Source organism: Tamandua tetradactyla, chromosome 14 (assembly GCF_023851605.1).
Source record: "Tamandua tetradactyla isolate mTamTet1 chromosome 14, mTamTet1.pri, whole genome shotgun sequence".
NCBI lineage: Eukaryota > Metazoa > Chordata > Mammalia > Pilosa > Myrmecophagidae > Tamandua > Tamandua tetradactyla.
The window spans coordinates 32,761,758-32,783,338 of NC_135340.1; the positions used below are offsets into that span (position 1 = coordinate 32,761,758).

The following is a 21,581-nucleotide window of genomic DNA, read 5'->3' on the forward strand; positions in this document are numbered from 1 at the left end:
ATAAATGTTTACTGAATTGAAATTTCAGAATATCAGGAAGAAAGAATCCTAATAATATCCAGAAACAATAAAAATATCACAAAGGGGAAAAATTAAAAATTACATCACACTTCTTTTGTTTTTTTGGTTTAAACAACAGGAATTTATTGGCTCATGGTTCTGTGGCTACGAGAAGTCTAAAACTGAGGTGTCAGCAAGGCGGTGCCTTTTTCACTTGGCTTCCGGCGATCCTTGGGTTCTTGGCTTTTCTGTCACGTGGTAAAGCACATGGCAGTGTCTTCTTTCTCTTCCAGGGTCTGTGGATGTTCAGCTTCTCCACCATGTGATTTTTCTCTTTATAACAGAATTCTGGCCTAACCTCATTCAGGTGGGCCACACCTTACCTAAAAGTAACATCTTCAAGAGAGCATAAAGTTCAGTATAAAAGAATCCAATTTCTATGTAGTAGAATTTTATTTGTGCATGTGTATGTGTATAATTTTGTCCATTATACAATTTTGGGCATCATACTTCTAAAAAGTGATCCTGGATTTTAGAAAATAGTGGAGCGATGACTTCAAAATACTGAGGGAAGCACCACAACGCACAACTGAGTGCTTTCCAATTTCCTTGCTGTTAAAAATATCACTCAGAAATGATTTTCTCTTTCCAAAATACTGAATTTCAAGCTGAATTCTATACCCAGACAAAATATCAATCATGTGCGTAGGTAGAATAAAGACATTTCAGACATGCAAAGACAAAAAATATCCAAAGACATTTCAGACATGCAAAGACAAAAAATATCCCTTTCATTCGTTATTATGGAGTTTTTGATGGCTGCTTTTTTACCCCCCCCCCCCAAAAAAATAAACCAAGAAGTGAGAATATAAGATCTGAGACCTGTGATAGTCAGCGTGGGAGAGTGGTGCTGGGAAGTCCTGGAATAACAGCTGTGCCCCAGTGCTAAAGAGCAACCAGTTCAAATCGAGCAAACAATGGAAACTTAGGGAAAAGGAGACTCTAGGAATAAAACAAAGAAACTGGCAATGAATTGGATGTGTTTGAAGAATTTGGGGGAAAATTATTAAAAAATATTCAAAAAAAGCTGTTGAAGACTACTGAAAAATAGGAAATTGAGATGGGACAAATAAAAAGAGGCGTTTAACTAAAAATGTACAAACATACGACAACAAACAAAACAAAAACAATACCCACAAAACCTGTTGTACCAGAAAGGAAATATATCCACAGTCCTCATCTTGGCGGGGCGTGTTAATATTTACTTGGTCATTACCATATATATATATATATATATATATATATATAGTGTATATATATATATATATATACACTGTCTATTGATTTAACACCAAGTGGTAATATCACTCTATTGTGAAGGGGAGAGTGGTAGTGTGCTGCCATAAAAGAAAGTTGATAAGTAATGTCTAATATTGATAAATTAAGGATATAAGCATGTTATTTAAAGATATGGTGATATCAGTCAAGGTTCCACCAGATAAACAGAACCAATAAGAATCTATTTGTATATATATTTATAATATAATACCTATATAGGTTGCAAGGAATTGGCTTACAGGGTTGTGGGGGTTGGTTAGGCAATTCCAAAAGCCCAGGTCACCAGACTAGAACATTCTGGGCAGGAACCGATGCTGCAGTCCACAGGTGGAATTTCTTCTTCCTCAGGGAAAACTTGTTCTGCTTTTAAGGCTGTTCAGTTTATTGGATCAGGCCCACGCCAATTATTCAAGATAAACCCCTTTAGTTAAAGTCAATTGATTGTAGATATTAATCCACAACAATCCACAATAATCCACTTTGTCAATGAATTAAAATTAACATTGTTGTTAATTCACAACAATACTTAGATTAATGTTTGGCTCCATAATTGGGTACTAAATTCTAGCCAAGTTGACAAATAAAATTTACCATTGTAATAGTTAAAAAAGAAATTTCTTGGGGTTTGCCCCTATGAAATTTATTCTTGCAAAGGGTAGGCTAAGCCTACTTAGAGTTATGCCTAAGAGTCACTGCAAGAGAACCTCTTTTGTTGCTCAGATGTGGCCTCTCTCTCTAAGTCAACTTGGCAGGTGGACTCACTGCCCTCCCCACTACATGGGACATGACTCCCAGGGGTGTAAGTTTCCCTGGCAACATGGGACAGAACTCCTGGGATGAACTGGGGCCCAGCTTCGTGGCCTTGAGAAAGCCTTCTTGACCAAAAGGGGGAAGAGAGAAATGAGACAAAATTAAGTTTCTGTGACTAAGAGGTTTCAAACAGAGTCGAGAGGTTATCCTGGGGGTTATTATATAGCTATCTCTTTGTAGTTTTTGGTGTATGAGTGGCTGGAGGGAAGTACCTGAAACTGTTGAACTGTGTTTCAGTAGCCTTGATTCTTGAAGATGATAGTATAACGATATAATTTTTGTAATATGACTGTGTGATTGTGAAACCTTCTGTCTGATGCTCCTTTTATACAGGATATGTACAGATGAGTAAAAAAAAATATGGACAAAATAAATAAATAATAGGGGGGATGAAGGGTGAAATAAATTGGGTAGATTGAAATACTAGTGATCAATGAGAGGGAAGGGTAAGGGGTATGGGATGTATGAGTTTTTCCTTTTATTTGTTTTTCTGGAGTGATGTAAATGTTCTAAAAATGAGCATGGTGATGAATACACAACTATGTGATGACTTTGTGAGCCACTGATTGTACGCCATACATGTATTGTATGTATGTAAAGATTTTTCAATTAAAATATAAAAAAAAGATAAAAGAAATTACTAAAATGGAGTGGAGAATAGTGAGTGGACATGATATTACTGAGTTTTGTTTTTTTTGGTGGGGGTATGGGGGAACAGACCTTTGTAATAGTATTGACGTTTTAGATAAGCGCAGACAGTATTTTGATAAAAAACAAAGGAACATTGGTTTTAAAAAGACAAAAATTTACTTGTAATTCAATATGTGCATTTTAGATCGTTGAATAACAGCAAGACTGATAATGATAATACCTATATTCACACATAAGAATTCCATAGAGGTGAGGAATAATAACGTAAGGAATCTTTGGTGATATAAAGGTAGAGAACTGCTGATTTAGATCCAACTGGATTTGTTGTTCTGTTCAATCTTTGCAAATGCAAGTCTTCATTAGAAATCTCCACGTGAGAAATAGATTATTTTTTCTAAAGAAGTTATTGAGCTTCCTCAGAACAGCCCTTACCAGGCTTTCATTTCCTTACCATAAACCAAACCATAGAGTCAGACCTCTGCCATGTTTTCTAAATCTACTTTTAATTTTTTTTCTACCTAAACACCATTTTAAAAGTCAGCTATTTGCTGGGCATTATTAAGAAAGAATTTGAAGACTAAAATTATTATTAGGTGCCTATCACTCTTATCCCATCAACTTCTCCAACAACGTGAGGTCTGAACTCATCAGTAAGGATCAGCAAACTCATGCAGCATCTAATCATAATGCAAATAATAGCTACCACTTTTATATAATGCTAACTATGTGCTATGGACTGTTTTGTCCATTTGTATGCTTTATCTCATGTAACCCCGTAGGTAGAAGGTAGGTCCCATACTATCACTCTTCTCTTTATAATTGAAGAAACTGAAGCATAGAAAAGTTAAGTAACTTGGTAGGCTCATAATTGAATAAATGGCAGAACCAGGATTTTTACTCTTTATTAGAGCTGGTCTGGAGGAGGAAAAATCTTAAATTTTAACAACTTAAACAACTTATATCATCTTTTCAAGGATAGAGACAGACAAGCCTGGAAAGACAAGGATGGGGAGCAGTAATGTCTCAGTGGCAGTGCTGGGTACAGGCTGCAGGTGCTTGGAGCATCGTGTCGTCGTGGGGCAGAGATGGGTGGCCGAGTCCCCAGGCTGGGCAGCTGTGATGTGCAGGACGCTGCGACTCTCCTTGATGTTTATTGTAGCACTTAACCATCCTTTCTTCTTCATCTCTGAGCTCAGTATAAACAGGGAAGCAATGCCTTCTCCAAGATTCTGCCGCCACCACTGTGAGGTGTCATTCCTATGGAGTAACTGCAGTTGATTGTGAGAAACTCTCCTCCTGGGAACTCAGGTACTGAGGACTCTGCCTGCTTCATTTTCGTCTTTTGCCCCTCTTCTTCAAAACAGTGTCAAACACAGAATATTATCATTGTTGCAACAATTCTATAAATGTATTTCCTTTACACAGTTTTCAGAGGACACCTCAGATTAGCCATGTGTAGTGTTTCCCCTACTGAGAATTTTGAAAAAATATCCCTTTAGCCTTCCTGTTCTCCTCTCCAGCCTTTCCCCAAATTTATAGCCCACCCAAAGCCACAAAATAGTCAATGAAATTCGCTGGGTTTTCACTGTTATTACCGCAGTTGAGGCGCACAAAGATGACTGCTATGGGGTTTGGAATATATGGTACTTAGTCAAAGGACTCTTTTATTATTATAACTTCTATACGTTTACTTTAGAACTCAAAGGGGATTCCTGAGCAGTCAGAGACTGCACAAATGTACAAGCGTATGCTTAGGGCTATCTGCAAAATGAACCATCCTTGATCTTTTAAATAAAATGCCCACATTGCCACCTAGTGGCAGGATGCTCAGTCGTCGGTGATGTAGGTCAAAAACCTGATGAAAAAACAAGACCAATCTGGAACCAAGTTTAGTATTATCCAACTAGGAGTCTTGGGGAGTAGGGGTAGGGAATAGAAATCCAATGATTCTTTGACTTCAGCCGGCTATGCTAAGACAAATAGAATAGTGACCTGTATATTTCACATTGCACCTTTCAGAGAACCCAAGGACACCTTTGTTGTCTTTATTAGGTGTTTCTTGCAAATATCTCAGTGTTTTTCCATGTTCCTTTTTCTCCCTGTGGTTTTATTTCAGATTCCTTCCCTAATCCTATCTTTCTCTTTGGACCTGCTATCATTTGCCAATTTCTCCTCAAATATGTTTCAAATGTTCCCAAATATTACTTTTTTCATCTGGTTTCTGCTTGTCTCTGATTGTCATCTAAGATTATTTCCGGGATTTTGCAACACTGGTGAATTACTTTGAGCTGATTGGTATTTTCCAGTTTTGGGATTCCTTTCTTGACCAACCCCCTCCTTTGGAAGTGCCCCTCAAGGGATGAATCTAGGGGTCATGTTTATTTGATTTGGTTAAATAGCTGGTTCATTAATTTGCAATAGATATATAGAAACATTAGCTAGACAGTATTTGTCCCTATAAAACTATGTGGTGTTGGAGCCAGAATCCCCTTGGCATATGAAAGCTGGGCATGTACAAACTCAAATTATTGTGGAATAGAAACTAACAGGCTGACAGTAGAATCTGGCCTTCCAACAAGAAAACTGATTATGCATTCAGAGAGAAAGAGTAGTCAATTGATGATTTCTTCTCCCTGTGAGGTCCAGCTGTATTTTTTGAAAATGGATTTTATGAAACTTACCTGTATCCTTTCAGCAAACCTCCTTTCCCTTGAGCAAGTTCAAGTGGGTTATATATCTGTATCATTTTTTTTTAAGCACTGTAAATCCAAGGTTCTATATATATGCCTAGATATGTTTGCGATTGATTTTTATAAAACTACATCCAGAAATAAATAGTTATCCTCACTAAATTTCCTCTCGGTTGTTTCAATCCATCTTTCCGTTTGCGGAAAGGATTTCAATCTGTATTTTCTGATATAACACACTAACTGCCTACCTCAGCATTGTGCTGTTTGCACATCTGATGGGCACACCTTATGTGAATAGTGAACAGGCCAGGATGAAGGACAAAATCCTGAGGTACAATAATAAAGACATTTCTCTAAATTGAATTGTTCTGCTTGATCATGAATAGAGAATGAAATTAGGACTTGAGGAACGCCACCTTTTCTTTGCTCTCTGCCAACATTATTCTATTGCCTTCAGTGTGGGAATCAGTGCCTCCCCCGCCACAAACTTTTCTCCAAACCGTTCTAAAATGCCCTTTGTGTTGCACTTCACATTTTCTTTAAGCTTTAATTTCATTCTGGGTTTTAACTTTCTAATGCTTTCTTTAAAGGTCATGCCATCTTTGCCATTCCTCTTTGATGATGTGTCAGACTCTGTATTTCTATAATATTTAATTAAAACTAAGATCTGAGTTAGTGCACTTCATGTACTGCTCTAGGTTTCATTAGATGAGTCCATCTTTCATAGTCTTATTGAGCTGGTTTACATTAAGTTTAATTTCGTAGAGCTTCTCTTCCCATTAGCTACAGTAACATTAAAGTTTGTAATTACCTCTTGTTTCTGAACTCCATCGAAATTTAAAAATTTTTCCTATCTTTATTGGTAGTCAGTGTAGATGGAGGAAAGATACATTATTGACTTTCAAAATAATGGAGTACATCAGGACTAAGCTAAAGAATACAAATATGTCCAACAAAATGATGAAAGAAATACTAAAACAGTAAAACCAGAAAGCATTTATGTAATAAAATATATCCGATTTCTCTAATATCTTGAATATATAGCCATATTCAATTCCTCAACTAACCAATCAATGAGATTACATAAGGCAAATATCCAATTCCTTGATTAAAGGAAATGAACAATTTAAACATGAATATAAAATGTTCAATCTTGTAAAGCAACTTAAGTAATTATCATAGCTGGTAAGTTATAACTCTATGTGAATTCTACATTAAGCCTTTTGTTAAGCTTCATGTACCTAGTTTATGGCATACTGTTTAGCCCAGATCTTTAAGAAACAGAGCCAAGGAAGATACAAGTCTCCAGAAGTGAGGCTGAGGACAAAGAATGTGAGGCAAGGAAAGATGTAAAACAATACAATGAGATTCATTTCTGTGCTGACCACTACTTTAAAATAAAATGCCAGAGAAGCAACAGGTTGCTCTGCTGGTGTGTGTGCTCAGCACATGGGACTTCTGGAAACAGCTCATAAAGTACAGGAAAGGGGAGATTTATGTGCTTGGTTCGCACCTGCTTCTTATTTCCCACTGGTCAAGATTTACCCCTTGCAAAGCTAACTCTCCTTTAATTCCATGATGCACCATTCAGCCTCTCAGTTAGCCAGACCCCCACTCCAGGAAGCAGCATTTAACTGACCCCAGAGTGGAGGGATCAAGTATGAAGAGTAGACTCCTCCCTCAGCAGATCCCTAACAGACTTGTGTCCAAAACACAAACACGCGCTCACATGTACTCAAACGCTCCCTGGAGCGTTTAGACTGGAATAAGTTTGCTCCCTGGGTTTGTTAATATGATTATTTTTTATGCCCTTTTGTTTCCCCATGTATAGTCTCCTCTTCCCACAGGCAGTGGCACTGACATTTAGTATGCATCCTTGAAATTGTCTGTACACTTAAGTGGTATCTATCTCTGTTTTGTTGTTTTTCACTCAGCATTAGCCTTTCAGAGGTACGTATATTGTTGAGGTGATGTCTTTTTTTTTTTTTTTTTGGTTCTTAACCCCTGCATAATATCCCACAAGCTGTATTCATCACATTTTACTTACCCATTTTCCCAAGTGATGCCCATTTAGATCGCCTGCAAGCCTTCGGTACCACAACCAGCCCACAATGAGCATCTTTGCACATGCACTCGTATAATCTTGGGGATATTTTCTCTAAGAAGTATAATCACGTGTGGGATTGCTGGATCGCAGTGTGTACCTATTACTTAATTTGACTAAGTGCTGCTGCCACATGTTTTTCTCTACCTGGGCATGAAGTTTCCTGTGTGTCCAGGGAAACCTTGTGTTAGTTTGCTTTTCTCTGTTTACCAGTGACTTTCTGAATTTCATTGCTTGATTGTTAGTCAATTTGTTTTTTCCATTCTTTTTTTTTTCTCAATTTGTTGAGGTTTCTATTATGTTTTAGATATCAGCTTTTTGTTGGTTTTAACTTCTTCCAATGTTATATCATCTATCTAGTTTGCCTACGGTGTCTTGTTGATCAGAAAAGCTTAATTTTGATGTAATGAAAGCCATAAATGTTTTGCTTTATTTATAGATCTTTTTCAAAGAGTTCTGTTCCTTCCAAGGTGGCAAAGATATCCCCCTACATTTTATTCTATTCAAAATATAGTTTTATCTTTCAGGTTTACTTCTTTTAAATCAGTGGATTTTCACCTTTGTATATGACAGAAGGTAGTGACCCAGCATTATTTCTTCTCCTATACTATCTCGTTCTCCTAATATGGCCTTTTAAACAGTCTGTTCTTTTCCCTTTGACTTGTGATAAGAGGCTGTAAGTTTATTGTTTAAGGTTATTGCCGAAGCTGTCCTGCCTGAGTTTGAATCCTGGTTCAGTTATCCTGGGATAACTGAGGCAAGTTACTGAATTTTTCTGTCTCAGTTGTATCGTTCTAAAGTGGGGATAATTATAATGATGAAGAAGGTGATAATAGCAATTATCTCATAGGATTGTTGTGATGATTATGTGACATCATATGTAAATTTCTTACAACAGTGCCTGACACGTAATTAGCTGTGTAAAGGTGTTACTTATATATCAAGTTCTCATATAACTGGATTTGTCTCTGGTCTTTCTGTTCCTTTAGTCCATTTGTTTATATACAAATACCATAGTGCTATTGCTGGTATAAATATAAATTGTCTTAATATCTCATAGGATACCTTCTTTTTCTCTGTACTTCTTTTTCAAAGTTAACTTAGTTATTCACTTATATTTATTTTTCTATGTAAATTTCAGATTATTGAAGTTTTCAGACAAACAGCTGGAAAATCAGTTTAGATGGCTTTGTATTTATTTCATGTACAACTGACATCTTAGAACATTTTAATTCCTCTCCTATAAGTGCTTGGGGGTATTTCTCTACTTATTTGCATGTTTTTTTGTGACTTTTGACAGACTTCTAAAACATTCTTCATCCGGTTCTTGAGTTTTATTTTTAAGATAATTCATAGTGGATTGGGTCCACTGCCACTAGTTTAATTGTATTATCTCATATTTCGTAGTTGGTTGTTGATGGAATACAGAAATTCTATTTGTCTTACTGAGTTTATCTTGTCTCCAAAAATCTTACTGAACTCACATATTAATTCTATTAGTTATTGATTTGGTTGACTTTTCTGTGTTAGCGCTCATGCCTTCAAAGAAGTGACTGCTTTAGCTTTATTGGTTTATTCCATGTGTTTCTAATTATTTTTATTTGTCTTAAAAATGCTGGTCTGAGACTGCGCAACAGGACTAGATACAAAAACTCAAAAATGGACAGCACAATAATACCTAATTGTAAAGTAATCATGTTAAAACACTGAATGAAGCTGCATCTGAGCTATAGGGTTTTTTTTTGCTTTTGTTTGCTTGTTTGTTTGTTTGTTGTTGTTGTTTTTTTATTATTATTACTACTTTTATTTCTTTTCTTTATATTAACATTTTATATATTTTTCTGTTGTGTTACTAGTTCCTCTAAACCGATGCAAATGTACTAAGAAACAATGATCATGCATCTATGTGATGATGTTAAGAATTACTGAGTGCATATGTAGAACGGTATGATTTCTAAATGTTGTGTTAATTTCTTTTTTTTTCTTTCCGTTAATAAAAAAAATAAAAAAAAATAAAAAATAAAAATAAAAAAAAATGCTGGTCTGATATATCTTGGTAACACATTAGACTTAAGCGGTGATAGTTGTTATCCTTATTTTATTTCTCACTAAAAGTAAATACTTCTAAAATTTATCCATTAAGTATAAAGTGTGCCTGTTGACAAGTTCAGGAAACTCTCTTCCTAGTACATGAGAAGAACTGGTTTTTAGATCATAAGGCTGAACATTCTCAACCACTTTATGTCCATTGGGCTAATGAGCTCTTGGTTCTTTACACTGGTATATTTTCTATGTTAAACCATCTGTAAATTCTGTTTGACATTGATGTACTATTTTAAATAACATAGGGTAGAATATTTTAGGATTCACATTTTAATTTTGGACATCTGATATCTAGAACCATGAAAGGATAAATTCCTGTTGTTTTGAGTCAGGCAGGATATGGTAACTTATTAAAGCAGCCCTGGGTAACTAATGCAGATTTCAGTGGTAGAATAGTTTCGTAAAATGAGTTAGGAACTATGGGGCAAATGGTGGTTTTGTTTCCTCAACATCCAGCTTAGCTCTTCCTAGAGTGTCTTTCAGTGTGCAGAGCCTGGAAAGCTAAAAACTATCTCCCTGAGATTCCCATGTAGTGAGGGTTCTGGATAGGAATAGTTTTCACCAATTAGTTATTTCTGCTGGCCAGAAAATATTTTCTTGTTTATAATAAACACAGTTAAAGCTATAATTTTTCCTCTAGGTACTGACTTATCTGCATTCCTCAATACTTAATATATAGGGGTTTTATGCTTGTCAGTTCTAAATATTTAATAATATCCTTTCTGATGCCTTTTTAAGCTCAATGGTTATTTAATATACTATTTAACATGTTATTAGTTTCAATTCATATGAGATTTTTAAGCTATCTTCTTTTTATTCATTCTTAATTTTAATGCACTATAATCAGAGAACCTAGTCTAAATTGTTGTTGAATCTTCGGAAGTTATGAAGTCTTCCTCTGTGGTTTAGTACATGATCTATTTTTGTGGATGTCTATGCATACTAAAAAACAATGCTATCTTTCTATTTGTTTGGCTGTAGTGTTCTATAGATATCTATTAATTCAAGACTATTAATTCAGATAATGTACTCATTTTTTTTTTCTCCTTGAAATGTCAGTTTCTGGAAGGGGTGCTTAAAAATATCTACCTGTACTTATTGATTTATTTCTCTCATCCCACAGTTTTGCTTTACCAATTAACATTTGTAATAACCGTCTAAGGCAGGTACTGTTGTTCTCCCTAATTTACAGATTAAGGAACTGAATTAAAGCGGTCAAGTGGATTTCCAAAGATCAAACACATTTTAGGAAGCATTCCGACTCTAAAGCCCAAAGCCCAAGTTCTTCAACAATATATCTTATTACCTTGTAAGTACATTTTTGTACTTCACTAATCTGTATTTATAAAAAGGCAAATTTCAATTTTGACAATTACTTGAAGCAACCACTTGGGACAGTTCTTTGAGATCATTGTATTTTGGTTATACTCTTGGAGAGTAATATTATAAAAGTAAAGGTTGCAGACAAAGCTAATGATATTCTTTGATGAGTTAATTCCACCATGGGAAACACGTCAATTCATCCACTTACTCCAGAAATATTGATGGAAAACTCACCAGGGGGCGGGCACTTTTCTAGGCGCTACTTATGCCAAGAGAACAAAGGATATACAGCTTGTGTTTTCATGGAGCTTACTCTCTAAAGGGAGAGACAGATAAACCAATCAACAAATAATCACAACACTTAAAATTGTGATAATTGGTTTGGAGGAAAAAAAAATAAAGTGTCGCGAGAGAAATAACATAACCTGACACTTTAAATTAGTCACTAATAATGTGAAAAAATTGGCTCCTGTTCTAGTTTGCTAGCTGCCGGAATGCAACACACCAGAGATGGATTGGCTTTTAATAAAAGGGGATTTATTTTGTTGGTTCTTCAGAGGAAAGGCAGCTAACTTTCCACTGAGGTTCTTTCTTACGTGGAAGGCACAGGATGGTCTCTGCTGGTCTTCTCTCCAGGCCCCTGGGTTCCAACAACTTTCCCCGGGGTGATTTCTTTCTCCATCTCCAAGGACCTGGGCTGAGCTGCAAGTGCTGAGATGAGGAATGCCAAGCTGCTAGGCTGTGCTATGTTGCGATCTCTCATTTAAGCACCAGTCAATTAAGTCAAACGTCACTCACTGCAGCAGACACACCTCCTAGCTGACTGCAGATGTAATTGGCAACAGATGAGGTTCACGTACCGTTGGCTTATGTCCGCAGCAACAAGATTAGGTATGCTCACCTGGCCAAGTTGACAACTGAATCTAACTAACACAGCTCCTTTCTAGTTTAAACTTATCCATATTGCCTCCATAATTTTTAATTTTCTTTTGTTTTAACATCTTGATTGAAATGTAATAATAAATTCACCTGTTTGAAGTGTAAAGCTTGTTGGTTTTTAATCATTTTACAGAGTTGTGCAACTATCCCCACAATCTCTGGTTAGAACATTTTCATCATCCCTAAAAGAAACCTCGTACCCATCAGCAGTCACTGTTCATTACCCCCCAGACCCCCCACCCCAGCACTAGGCAATCTATAATCTACTTTCAGTCCCTCAGATTTACTTGTTCTGGACATTTTTATATAAAAAGTGTTATTTTGTGGTCTTTTGTGACTGATCTTTTCCAATTTAGCATAAAGATTTTGAAATTCATCCACGTTGTGGCATGTATCAGTACTTCATCCCTTTTTGTGGCTGAATAGCATTTCATCATATGGAAGTAACGTATTTTGGCTATCCATTTGACAGTTGATGCCTATTTGGGTTGTGTCCATTTTGTTAGCTGTTATGAATAATTCTCCTATGAACATATATATCTCGGGTACATACATGGGAGTGGACTTGCTAGATTGTATGGTAATTCTATGATTAACATTTTGAGGATCTGCCAGACTGTTTTCCAAAGTGGTAGCATCATTTTACATTTCCACCAGGGATGTATGAGGGTTTCAGTTGCTCCACATCCTTGCTAGTACTGTTGTTGTCTGTTTTTTTCTTGTTGTTGTTTTTTATATAGTACTCTAGTGGGCAGGAAGTGGTACATTATTGTTGTTTTGACTTGCATTTCCTTGATGATTGATGAGCATCTTTTAAAAGTGCTTTTAGCCGTTCATTTATTTCTTTGGGGGAATATCAATTCAAATAATTTGCTCAATTTAAAATTGGGCCATTTTTCTTCCTACTATTGAATTGTAAGAGTTCTTTATATGTTCTGGACACAAGTCCCCTATTGGTTGATTTGTAAACATTTTCTCCCATTTTGCAGGTTGCCTTTTCATTTTCTCAATGGTGATCTTTGAAGACCCCATAAATTTAATTTTGCTGAAGTCCAGTTTATCAATGTTCTGATTTATCATTTGTGCTTTTTGTATCACATCTAAGAAATCATTGTTTACTCCAAGATCATGAAAATTTACTCCTGTGATTTTTTTTAAAAAGACTTTATAGTTTTAATTCTTACATTTAGGTCTATGATCTGTTTCGTGCATGGTGTAAGGGAGGGATCCAAATTCAATCTTCTGTGGACATTCTATTTACTCAGCACCATTTTTTGAAAAGATTATTCTTTCTCTATTTAATTTTCTTGGCTCTGGAGCTGGGACTTTTGAAGTCACAGCTCTAATGGTTCCATTTCTTGGCTTAAAATCTTTTTAAAACATTCATTACTTTTTATGAAAAGTAGGGACTATCTTAAAGTGACCTATAAAGTCATACCTGATGTGTTCCAAGTCCTCCCATCTCCTAGCTCCCTGGGCTGCAGCCACAATTGCTTTCTTTCAGTGCCTCCACTGTCCTCTCTCCAAGGTTCTCATGAGGGCTTCTCTGATATGGGGTCTCCCAAACTCCAGGTTGGGTTGTTAAACTCTTAAACAATTACCTGCAAGTCTCCTTCTGAGTACTCATTACATTTGTAATTAACTCCTTCTCTGTATAGTTATTTGTATAACTATTCATTGATAAGAAGAGCTCAATAGGCTGTAATCATGAAGCACCTTTAACTTTTCTCACACTTGTCCGTACAGAACTGGTATATAAGCTCTGCTGTACTTTGCAAGTTGCTGGAATGCAATATACCAGAAATGGAATGGCTTTTAAAAAGGGGGATTTATTACATTACTAGTTTACAGTTCTAAGGCTGTGAAAATGTCCCAATTAAAACAAGTCTATAAAAATGTCCAAATTAAGGCACCAGCAAGAGGTTACATTCACTCAAGAAACCCTGAAGAAGTTTAAGGTTTCTCTCTCAATTGGAAAGACCCATGATGAACATGGTGACATCTGCTAGCTTTCTCTCCAGGCTTCTTATTTCATGAAGCTCCCCCAGGCGTGTATTCTTTCATCTCCAAAGGTCTCTGGCTGCATGGGCTTTCCTTGTTCTCCTGGCTCTCTTGCTCTCTCGTGGCTCTCAAGCTTTTTCCAAAATGCTTCCTCTCTTAAAGGATTCCAGTAAATTAATCAAGACCCACCTGGAATGGGTGGAGTCACATCTCCATCTAATCAAGCTTAATACCCACAATTGGGTGAGTCACATCTCCACGGAAATAATCTAATCAAGTTTCCAACCTATACTGCTGGACAGAGATTAAAAGGAATGGCTGCCTCCACAAGATGGATTAGGATTAAAACATGGCTTTTCTAGGGTGCATAATCTTTTCAAACCAGCACAAGATCTTTCTCCCTGCTCTCTTTGATACAGTTGTTTGTGGATAACATAATTTCTCTAGGAATTATCCCACTGTGTCAATTAAAATGTTTAGACTGTGTAGTTATCAAAATTATGAATTTCATCTTGAATCCAAGCATTTCCCTCTGCCTCCTGACCCTCTCCCACCCTGATCTATTTCAAGTTGGAGCCTGAAGTTAATGAAGACGACTTGGCTTCTTTCTCGTCCAGTTCCCATTATATGGTTTAGAGCTGTATGTCCCCCAGAAAAACATGTCCTTAAATGTAATCCATTCCTGTGAGTGTGAATCTATGGTAAGTAGTATCTTTTGATGAGGTTACTTCAGTTAAGGTGTGGGCCACCTCAATCAGGATGGGTCTTAGTTCTATTACTGGAGTCCTTCATAAGCAGAATGAAATTCAGAGAGAGGAGAGAAAGCCACAGGTTGCAGCCAGAAGCTGAAATTCAATGAACCCTGGAAGAGAAGCGAGAGGCTGGGAAAGACCACCATGTTCCTTGCCATATGTCAGAAGAGCAAGGACCAGGTATTGGCAGCAGCCAGTTCCAGAACATCAGTCTTTGGGAAGAAAGCATCACCTTGATCTTGCCCTGATTTGGTCTTTCTTTTAGTCTCAAAACTGTAAAAATTCCCATTGTTTTAGCCAACCCATTTATGGTATTTGCTTGAGTGGCCCAAGGAAACTAAATACTCAAAATGCTTTCCCTCCTTCTCTCTCACTCTTTAGGCTCCTTCTGGTTCCCCCAGGGTGGGATGGAGGAAGGAAAGGGCATGGAAAGTCTTGATGTACTGTCATAAGTGTAATATAGTTTTTGGGTTTCCTCAAATTTAACTCTCCTATATTTTGAAGGTGGGTGTTAGGCTAAGGGGTCACCAAACTGTTGTTAGATGGCTCCTTGTATGTTGCAGTATGGGAATATGTTCCGCCAGTTGTTCATTTTTGTCTTTCTGAGGTCTCAGCCAAACCTAAGACATAAGGTATCCCATTTTAATTTCTGACATAACTGATTAACATCATTCTCTCCCATTAGACGATATGTTCCAGTAGGGCAAGGGCCATTTCTGACTTGTTCACCTTTGTGCCCCACTGCCTAAGAAACCACCAAGAATGTTTAGGGGTTCAACTAATATTTATTTGAATTAAAAAAAAACTTGCCAAAGAATGAATGACTAGTGAGCTAGGCTGTCTAGAACCTCAGGACTTTATTTTACTCTTCATGGTAAGTGGTCTTGTGAAGGCCACTTTATTTCTCTTTGCTTTGGTTTCCTCATCTTTAAAATGGGAATCTTTATAGCATCCAACTCATAGAAATGCAGTAAAGATCACATGAAATAATACATGCAAATTTTCAGAGCTTATAATGAATGCAAGAAATGTTATCAATGATAACGATGATAGTGGTGATAGTAGTGGTGATGGAAAATATTCTGGGATAGTTGACTTGGGAAGTACTTCATAACTTGATAAGAAACAAGTCAGCATGGTCTGTTAGGGCATAATTAAGAAAACAGAATTATTCTTGCTGCAGGAAACTCCAAGTTGTCCCTCTTGCTACCCCTGGAGGTGGTCATCACAGCAGCACTGGCCTTAATTGTGGGACTTGTGTCAGCTTCTCTCTGTGCTAAGCTGTGTGATGTGTCTGCTAAGCTATTGCCTTTTACCCTCCTGTACTACTGCAGCCTCACTAGAAGCAGGAGATAAAGGGACATGTTAAATTCCCTTCTTGAATTAGGAGCCTGATAAGTTTTTTTCTCTAGTACATAATACTTTATTTTCTAGACCTCCTTCCAAAGTGTTGGTATAGGCCAATTCTGCCAGTTTGCAACCACTCAACCAGCTGGAGAATGACTGTGAAATACTCATGTTAAGCCTTTCTAATATCAAAAAAAAATTTGTTTGTTGTTTTATCTCCATGTGAAGGTAGAAGAAAAGAGAGACAAGGTCAGCCTGTGCTCAAGTGAGCTCGAGAAGGAATACCAATGTGTATGTTGCTTTTGAAAATAAAAAAGTAAACATTCATATTGAATGTTTTGCTTTAAAAGGTATTTTTTGAGAGTATACATGAGGGTTAACTCATTTTTAAGTGTATAAATGAGTGCTAAATGAAGTCAAATACTATTGCAATTTCTATGGACTACCAAATTCTTCTAAGGAAGACAGTTTTATAATATGTGATCATCTATCTATCTATCTATCTATCTATCTATCTATCTATCTATCTATCTATCTATCTATCTATCTATCTACCTATCTACCCATCCATCCATCCATCCATCCATCCATCCATCCATCCATCCATCCATCCATCCATCCATCCATCCATCCATCCATCCATCCATCTATCTATCTATCTATCTATCTATCTATCTATCTATCTATCTATCTATCTATCTATCTATCATCATCATCATCATCATCATCTTTCACCTATGCATCTTGTATAACTCCATTCAGTTTTTATTGGGTCTTTTAGAGAAGAGCCAATGAGAAACAAGAGCATACATTGAATTTAACAGACTGGGGGGTGGCAGGGTGTGCGTCTAGTGATTAATCAGTGAATTGGGAAGGGCCTATTACAAAGGTTAGGATCAGGGAGAAAGTTTGCCTTAAGAGGGCAGGACTGTTTTGGTGGGGCTTGCTAAGTTCTAAGGAGACATTGACACCCAACTCACCCCTTTAAGCCTACTTTTTTCTCACTTGATCTCCATGTTATATTTGTGTGATTATTTTTATTTTTACTTCACAGATGAAAAAGCTGAAGCTCAGAGACATCAATCAACCTGGCCAAAATTGCATAACTAATGCCAGCACAGGCATCCATGTCATTAGATTGTAATTTCTCAACATCGTTCAAAGAAGCCTCAAGGACAAGAGAGGACAGACCTGATTGAGAGTAGGGGCATTACCTGAGACCCTTTCCCCTGACCCCATTTTTAGCCAAAGAAACCCTCATGCCTCTGGAGTCAGAGACAGCTGAAGCTGAAATTGTTTTTCCCAATCTTCCACTAATGCCCCAATGGGACAATCTGGGAAAGAGAACAAGGCTCCTCAACCTCGGCTTTCAGCCTCACTACATGTCTCGTCTGGGCTCTTTAGGTTTTTGTTCAGCAACCTCTGTGTTCTTAACACTGTGTCTCTCCAAAGACAGTTGTACATGGCTGAGTTTGACTCCTGGACTGAGTATTTCACTATGAGGGAGTTTTTTTCTTTGACTTTTCTGCCTCTGAAGTTGCTGCTGTTCTCCCTTTGTCTCTTTCTGAAGAAACCGCAGAGCTTTGTTGGGGTATTAGACATACTAGAAAAGAGTGGGGTGCCCTGTGGATGTAGATGTGCACTTCAGAGTCACAGACGCGTCTCCCAGGGTGGTAATTGGTCCTGTCTGGTTCGCTGAATCGCCCCTGGTTCCATCTGTAGAGGGAAAAAGTGCAGGCTTCATGGTTTTGAACAAAGTTGCATCTTTTGGAGAAAGTTTTCATTTTCCTGAGATAATAACAATAATAATTTAAAAAGTTTAAGTAAAACACACTTACCAAACACTAAGCTAAGAATTAGGGAGCCCAGATAAAAGGTCATTGTGAGTGCCTCTGGTCTACTGGGGGAATCGATGTCTAAAGCGAATACACAAAGAGATCACTGTTGAAAGTGAACACACAAAGAGATCACTGTTCTGCTCAGAACTCATGCATCAATTATGACTGTGTTGGAGAACAGCACTTCCATGTGACAAACTAATGGACAAATTATGAAACAGTCTTCTTCTCGTTAATCTTCTGTGTCCTCATTACTTTTCTCGTTTGTAGGGGACACAGGTACAAGTTAGCCCTTTGGTGCAAAGGGCAGCTACTGCATCCCTAATAAGTCTGTGTTTCTGGGACATGTGTAATGAAGGAGAATAACTCCCCGTTAGAACTTTGACATTACAACTATGTCAATATTTTAAGCAGTTTGATTGTTTCCATTTTTAATAAATAATGCAATATTTATAATTAATATTATATTTTTCCAGTTTTCAGAAATAATGTTTTGATAAATGTAGGCTTACATGAACCTCGTTCATACATCTGAGTATTTATTTTAAATACGATCCACTGAATACACATTTTGACCAAATGCCAGATGTCAAAGTCAATATTTGGCCAAAGCTAAAGCTGAATCTGAATATCAACAACATAGAATCAACTTCTAGAATACAAGAATAAATCCAAAATTTTATCACAAGGTTAACTATTACAAAATTTTATAATTAAAAATCTTATCATTCAAATTTAATTACAATGTAGGAAGAATAATTTTTCAGTTCTCTCTGTTGTTTCCTCTTATTATCACTCTACTTTGCATCTGCAAAATTTTCTACTGAAAATGCTGGTGAAGAAAGATTTTTTTAGCTCTCTTATCTAGAATAGGGTACTGCTGAGAATACACTTATGCCTTTTTTTTTAAACTGGGACACGATGCTTTGGTCAATGGTGATCATTTCACTGTAGCTGGCCCACAAAGTGGAATTTTGTACACTTAATATTGTTCTGATTATCTTGTCTGTGTGTTCTTGCCTCCTCCTTTCTTCCTCAGCCTGGCATCATTTTATCTAGTTTCTCAGAACTGGGAGAAATTGATCAGTAAGTGTGCAAGTTTGCACTTAGACCAGAAATGATTGGGCTGAAAAGTAGAGTATTTTAGTCCTGTTTCTGGTTACATAGTGAGGGACTCAAGACCGGCCATGTCCATTCGGGAAGGGCCAGGGGAGTTCCTTGGAATGCCAAAAAGGGATTTCCATGAATGTGTGTGTGATCTTTGTTAACTACATTTTCTATTTGATAAATAGAAAAATATATTATGTGGTTATATTTTATGTTTCTTTCATTGCTGAAGAATTTGTATACCTCTGTAAATTTACTGGTCACTTTTACTACCTCTTTTGTTTTTGTCTTTTATTGATTGATTTATTTACTCTTTTTTGGGATGCATGATCCGGGAATATTTATTTATTTTTATTTTCACTTGTACTGCTTTTTGTGAATTGCCCATTTTTTCCCCAAGGGTGCTAATGTTTCTATTATTGATTTATTGACATTATAATAATAGTATTATTGGAAGATCATATGGAACATATTTTAAATATCTGATGGAAAAGAACATTCCTTCACTGTATTACTAGGTTGTGAAGTTTGATCAATGAGCTCTGATTAGAGGATAATTGGTTCCCCGCTTGATAACAGGCAGGATTTTGATGAATCTTTCCTTCAACCATTTCCAAGATGCATTATCACAATGCTTCTTATGAAACTCTAGGGAAGCAAATCATGACGTTTGTCCACATTCCCAGAAATCCCCTCCCACTCCAGGGCTTGTCTAGAGTGGAGAAAGAAACTTCCCGCCCATGACTGCTCACACCCACCCCTTCCCGTGCCCCTTGGGATTTGCGCTCATCTCCCCTTTCAACTTCTCCCACTGTGTTGCTAGGAACACAAAAGTACACAGTGGTGTCTGGTGTTTGGATGGAGGGTTTCTGGGGGTGGAAGGAGCTTTTACTCCTGACATGGTAAGTCTGAAAACTGTGATCTTTTTCTTCATGCTTCCCAAATGCTCCAGCGAGAAGGCGCTTCAGTGCCTGTTTAGGATACTGGACAAACCAAACATAGGGGTTGGGACCCACTGGTTTTGTATGTACAGTTCAAAGTCGGATGCCCCTTAAAAGAGAGCTGCACGGCCCTTTCTCTGGGCCACTGAGTCGCCAGTGATTCTTCCAGAGAAAACAAGGCTTTTGCTTGAATAGAAAGAACATTGAATACAATAAATGAAACAAAGAGGTAAGAGAAATTACAAAACCAGCCAGAAGTTTTGTAAACTGTCACTTTGCTCACCAAGGAGTGACATAAGAATCACAGTGAAGACCATGGCTACTCCAGGGACTGTGGTGAGCTTGACTTCCTCCTGGTTTGCAGTGGCTGTCCCCTAAGACCTGTCCTGTCTCAGAAGTGACACACAGCAGATGTGAGGGCTAACTTGTACTGTTGGATGCAGCACGTCCCTTCTATTGGCTCTGGGGAATTTTTTTGATCGCTTGTTTTTTTTTTTGTTTTTGCTTATATATTTATTTTTTTTCATCAGTAGTTTCTTTTTAAAACGTGAGGCACCTAGACCACTAAATGAACTATGTAAGTACTGTTGTACTTATATGTAGTAGTAGGAATCTTTCATACCTTAGATAAACCAAAACCAAGTGCTTTTGCATTGGATGAAGAAGCAAAGCAAAACAAAGCAAAGCACAATGGCACCCTTTGCCAAAGCAAAGCACTTTGGGCAAGGGAATAAACTTGGAGCATCTTTCATAATTGTTTTTGAATAAGTGGTGAGAAGAGAGTAGCCTTGCTTTGTGAGAAACACGCTTCCTTTTGTGTCCACGTGTCAATAAAAATCAATACCACTGGTGATGAAAATAATGATAGCTAATATTTTCTGAGGCTTAATAAGTCCTGGGCATTGAACCAGAAGCTTTACATAGATCAATCCATATAACCATGAAAAGTAGGTGTCAATACTCTTACCATCGTATTTTACAGTTGAGGGAACTGATAATAAAAGACATTAAATACATTTTCCAAAGTTACACACTGCTCAAAGTGGAAAGAGAAGCCAACAAAGGCCCTGGGGAAAAGGTCCCAGTTTGACAGTGCTAAATGATTTTCAATGATGTTGACATTTCTTCTATGAGGGGAGAACTCCAAGATGTTATCAGGAAAGAACAAATTTGAGTAACATGTCCAGAAGACATATTTGCAGACAGCAGCTCTGGATCAAGGCTATGAATGCTCTTTATTGGGGCATTGTAAAAGAGCTGGTGGTGAACCTTAGCATCCTGAGTTCTAATAACCCCTTTAAACACATATGCCTTTTTTGTCTCAGCAGATAGATTTCTCCTAGCCTCAAGGTCTCTGCCGCTGGTGGGACCCTTGTTGAAATGTTTATACTCAGAGGCAGGCAGAGGAGGTGATGTGCTTCTTTTCTAACCAAATGGTGTAATTTCCTTCACCCCTTATTCCTCTAGGTTCAGCTATTTTTAAATTCATACAAGCTCTTTCTCAAGTTCCTGTCTATGACATCTACATCTGAACAGTTTGCTTGAGCCACGGCAGTTCAAATCGCCCAGTATCATGGCTTGACCTCTGGGCTGTTTCACATGTAAAGGCCCCCGTCTCCTGGAAGTCTTCATTTCCT

At 37.3% G+C, this 21,581-nt stretch overlaps 1 long non-coding RNA gene across 1 annotated transcript in view; it reads left to right on the top strand.

Annotated features, from left to right (window-relative positions):
• LOC143655787 (uncharacterized) overlaps nt 1–17,510 on the top strand; it is an 87,484-nt gene extending 69,974 nt beyond the window's left edge. The window contains exon 5 of the long non-coding RNA XR_013162254.1: nt 17,113–17,510. This is a non-coding gene — a long non-coding RNA (uncharacterized LOC143655787). The remainder of the gene's footprint in view (nt 1–17,112) is intronic.
• Nucleotides 17,511–21,581: the final 4,071 nt, after the last annotated feature.